At 45.2% G+C, this 5,000-nt stretch overlaps 1 protein-coding gene across 1 annotated transcript in view; it reads left to right on the top strand.

Annotated features, from left to right (window-relative positions):
* Positions 1-5,000, top strand: part of cacna2d2a (calcium channel, voltage-dependent, alpha 2/delta subunit 2a) — a 365,088-nt gene that overhangs the window by 19,765 nt on the left and 340,323 nt on the right. The gene's annotated exons all lie outside the window — the stretch shown is intronic.

The following is a 5,000-nucleotide window of genomic DNA, read 5'->3' as shown; positions in this document are numbered from 1 at the left end:
TGGAAACAAGTACCCCACTTATCTCCCTTACAGTAGTATGGGTTTGCTTTGCAGTTGTTTTCAATATGTGGTCCAGTCAACCCCTGGAGGTCTGCGGGACATTGCCAGGGGGGGGGTATGTGGGAAAGTTCGTTGGAGTGCAATACATATTAGTTTATTGTGTGTAAATGGCAGATGAAAGATTCCACTGACTAACATTAACTTATCAATTTAGACAAATATGTATTATATATAATTTATTTTATCAGCCACGTTTCCGTGGCACCCCTGAGGGGGGCCTGCGGCACCCCAGGGTGCCCCGGCACCCCTGTTGAGAATCACTGGATTAGGGGGTCCCGGCCCATAAAAAAGTTTGTCGACCCGTGCTTTAGTGTACAAGAGATCCTCAATTTCCCATGACAATGACAATGCTATGGACGGCGCATCAAAGCCATGGGTGTCGGCTGATAAAGCGGGGGATGGGCGCCCGCCTCACGTATGGCTTCAGGCCGAACATGATACCAGCCGTGCCACGGTCACGCTGATCAGATATCAGGGATCACCGCCCCGCTAGTAGGTGAAAGATTACTGGCCTGTACTGTACTTCAAAAAAAATTACAGAATACAAAAATGGCATTACAATCAAAACATGGAGATCTTTGCTGATTCTGGTCTGCGTAGTAGCCTAGTGCAGTATAATTTTTCGGATTTGAATAATTTGCAACGGTGTGGTCTCTTATTTAAATGTACATAATAATATGTAATACAGTAATAGGCAAGTTCAGTACTTTAATTGGAGATGGTAGTCTCCAACTTTCGTGTGTGGGTGTGTGTGTGTGGGTGTGAGTGAGTGAGTCAGTCAGTGTGCAGATTTCACTGCTTGTGACTGTATCATTTACATGTGGGATCAGGTGTGTCGCTGTGTGGAGTGGTGGATGCATACAGTACAATTGTTCCTACTGTATTACCCCTCAGAAAATCTCTGTGTGCTGGCGCCTCTCAAAAGCAGATAGCACGAAGCGAGATGATCAAAGCCTTCTCTCGGGCAAATTGCCCAGGTATACACTCCAGAGAGGCTGCATAGTAGTAGATACGGGAGAAGCTGCTGTTTTGCTGTTTGGTGTACAGACTCAGACTGGATGTCCTAGCTCCAGCTCAGCTTGCGATTATAATCATGTTTTCGGTGTTGGTTTTAAGCGTTCGCATTAGCGTATTGTACAAATTGCATAATCAAATTGCATAACATTTAAACCGGTTACAATATATCTACAGTACCTGCCACAACAAAGGCTGGTGTTTCGGGAAGGAGAGGTTATCCCTGATTTTGCTAACACTGTGTGTGTTGACCTTGGTGACATCATCATTGCAGCATCTGTGGAGAGATTTGGTTGTTATCCAATCGTGCTTATTAGTGGGTTAGACACACGGCCGCAAGCTGCCCAAGTTTTAATCCCGCGGGACAGTTGGCCTTCACCGTGTCCTCACTGGTGGCCTTCACAGTGTTTCAAAGACCAGTTTGAACACATTTTAGAAATGTGTTACCACCTCTATCTGTGCATACATGTTGCATCTTTTACACTCTTTCAAGTTAACCCATTGATGCCTAACGCACCTGCAAAAAACGCCTGCTGAATGCCTAAGCCCTTGTTGGGAAAGTTGCCCAAAACCCTAAATGCCTCTGATGCACAAAAAACATGAAATAAGTTGCATTTAAATCCTAAGACCTTCATCTTGCATTAGAATGTGTTCATTCAGCTGGAACATACCCACATTTTCAGGCCTATTAAAAAAGCTAAAATCTCAAGAGCCTGAATGCAGCGTACATGTGTCTCCAGGCACCAAAGGTCAAACAACATATGTATACGAGTCATTAGGCTAAAATGGGTTTATCGTCTTTTTTGTTCATTAGCAGGGAAAGAAAAAGCCGGTATGGGACAGCCACCATCTTATCAAAGGCACTATTTATCTCATTCATTGATGCCTGCTGGCTTATTTGGCCAAGCAATCACTTTTGCTGTTGTCAATATTAGATTGCTCTGCTTTATTGGGAGACGGCTGTTGTTTCCAAATCACTTACACCAGAGAGGGATGGAGACCCAAAGTGCTGCCACTTAGTGTTGGCACTGGCAGAAATGTTCTCTGTTGCAGAATTCGCTCCTCTGCAGACTCATACGGATGTCTAGGACAGTCAAAACCCATAGCCTGGCCCTGCCGTGGCCTAACATTAGGGCACTCGTCTGGTATGCAGCCGACCCGGGTTCGATTCCCGGCCCGGGTCCTTTGTCGGTCCTTCACCGTCTCTCTCTCCCCACTTGCCTCCTGTCACCATCTTAACTATACTGTCATGAATAAAAAAAGACCAAAATATATCTTTAAAAAAACCCCTCATAGCCTAGTTTGTTTCTTACTCAAAAACAAAAAAATAGATTTCAAATGTAAGAGCTGAAACAGATGGTGACTGTCCTAGTTACGCCTGAAGAATTTCATTAAATACAGGAAGCAGTTCAATCAACCTTGTGGATGACGCATCTTAGAGGGACCATTGACAGAACAAGTACTGTAATACATATCATTTAGCAGACGCCTTTGGCCAAAGACTCCTGAGGAGAGATTGGAAAGCATGGGCGCTTCGTCGACTGCAAGCACAGGCACAGTTTCATTTGGACAAAGAGGTCTAGTGATGTTGAAATGACCTCAAATTCAATTGAGCTTGTTGGCCCTCGCAATATGTTAGTTTTTCAGTCATGTTCAGTCATTGCATAGATCATGGAGTCAGTGCATGGGGTTCATATTGGCATGTTTGACATCCTGACATATGATTGTGTCTCTGCTGTTGTCGAGAGCAAACTTACAGCATTGACTGCTCTCAGCAAAACTATGGATCTGATTGCTTATGTGAAAAATGACATACTTACTTACCGTCTATAGATTATTCATTTACATCTACATTTTGTCTGTGTGTAGGTCGTGAGAGAAAAGGAAAGAATGAAATGCACGTTGAGATTAGTCAGAAAGAAAACGATACAGTATATTAAAATGGAAAACCCGTCGAAAACAGCACCACACATAATTCTGCTAATTCTGTGTGGGTATGAAGACTGGCATTGTGTACGCGCTGTAGATACGTGGTGTTTAGTCAGTGGGCTAATGCCACCCTAATTAGAAAAGTGATACAAAGTCTTTTGAGCTCAGCGGTGGGGCTGGCTATTTGGGTTTGCATCCAACTGTTTGGTGTTGCTGATTTCCTGTTTATTCCGCCGTGACGTCATGGAGTGGGCATAGAGCTGTTAGAAACATGATCATTTATCATGCGTGACTTTGGCTACCTTGATAACACAAGGAGAGGAGGTGACCACACACGAGTGTGTTTTTGTGCACTATTGTGTGTGTATGTGCGTGTGTGTGTGTGTGAGGTGCGTGCGTGCGTGCGTGCGTGTGTGTGTGTGTGTGTGTGTGTGTGTGTGTGTGTGTGTGTGTGCGCGCGCCCATGCGTGCGTGTGTGCGTGCACACGTTTTGTGCGCCTGTGTGTGTGCGTGCGCCCGTGTGTGTGCGTGCGCCCGTGTGTGTGTGTGTGTGTGTGTGTGTGTGTGTGTGTGTGTGTGCGTGCGTGTGTGTGTGTGCGTGTGTGTGTGAAAGCCAGGGTGGGAAAGAGCATTTATCACGGGCCCAAGCAGGAGTCGTCACAGGGCGTGCTAAATGGCCCAGCATGTCTAGGAAAGCCATTTTCTAAATGGATGCCTCTCCCTATATGTGTGTCTGATAGAAATCTTCCCAGGGTGACGCCGGCTGGTTACAAGATTGCTTGCCTCTCTCGTTCTTTCCCTCTCTCTCTCTTTTCCTCTCTGTCTTTCTCTCTTTTTCCCCTGTCTCGTCTCCCTCCTCTTTCTCTCTCGCTCTCTCTCTCTCTCTCTCTCTCTCTCTCTCTCTCTCTCTCTCTCTGTCTCTCTCTCTCTCTCTCTCTCTCTCTCTCTCTCTCACACACACACACACAAACACACCCCGACACACACAGTTTTTCCTCTCCATCTCACTTGCGCACATAGTTTACTCTCCTGAGGAGAAAGTGGTTAAAAAAGCAGAAATGGCAATGGAGAGGAAAAAAAGGTTTTTGGCAAATTATGCACAAGTCTTATTTTGAGAGAAGTAAGTGGGGAAGAAAAAACTGAATTTAGTGTGGGGGAAATGTATTTGCTGCGCTGTCAAGGGTGGCAAGGTGAGGGAAGCTACAGGGAGCAGTAGAGAGAGAGAGAGAGAGAGAGAGAGAGGGGGAGAGAGAGAGAGAGAGAGAGAGAGAGAGAGAGAGAGAGAGAGAGAGAGAGAGAGAGAGAGAGAGAGAAAGACACAGAGAGAGACACAGAGAGAGGGGAGAAGAAAGGGTAAAAGGGAGTCTGAATATATATTGAAAGGAATGGTAGATAATTATGCTAATAGAAAGACGTGGATGCATAGGAAAAAAAAGCATAGGGAGAGAGGGCAAGTGAAAAGACGAAACGGAGTGAGTATGTGAGAGAGACAAACAGTGAAAGGAGTGGAGCTGAGGTGAAAGTGTTTTCTTGATCAGGGAGTGAATCCATTAAGCTGTAGGAGGGAAAATGGAAGATCATATAGAGCTGAGGGAGTTATAGAAAGGTGGGTGTGCTGGATGCATATGCTTTCTTAAGAGCATGGGGTTGGCAAGAAAAGAAGCCTCAGAAAAGTCCCTTTACCACAAAGAAAGATAATGATAACAGCTACCTACGTCATGAATAGGTGTAAATGCGCCATACGTTATGTAGGCATTGCACAAAGCTGAAGGGGTGGAATTGTCATCAATTATCATCGACTTTCAAATCTCGTACTGAGATGTTGGTCTGACGAAACAGATAACGTATAACGTTTCCAAAACGGTCTGATAAACCCGCCTCCCTCGGCTTGCTGCTAGTTGAGGCCAGAAAAGGCTTTGTCGAAGTTTAAACCAAATATTTTCTTAGTCCCAATAGAACGTCTCTGCTTAACCCACGTCACTGCCTTAAACACGCCT

The sequence above is a fragment of the Engraulis encrasicolus genome, chromosome 14, assembly GCF_034702125.1.
Source record: "Engraulis encrasicolus isolate BLACKSEA-1 chromosome 14, IST_EnEncr_1.0, whole genome shotgun sequence".
NCBI lineage: Eukaryota > Metazoa > Chordata > Actinopteri > Clupeiformes > Engraulidae > Engraulis > Engraulis encrasicolus.
The sequence above is the reverse complement of the archived record's forward strand: the minus strand, read 5'-3'. Positions and strand labels throughout refer to the sequence as shown.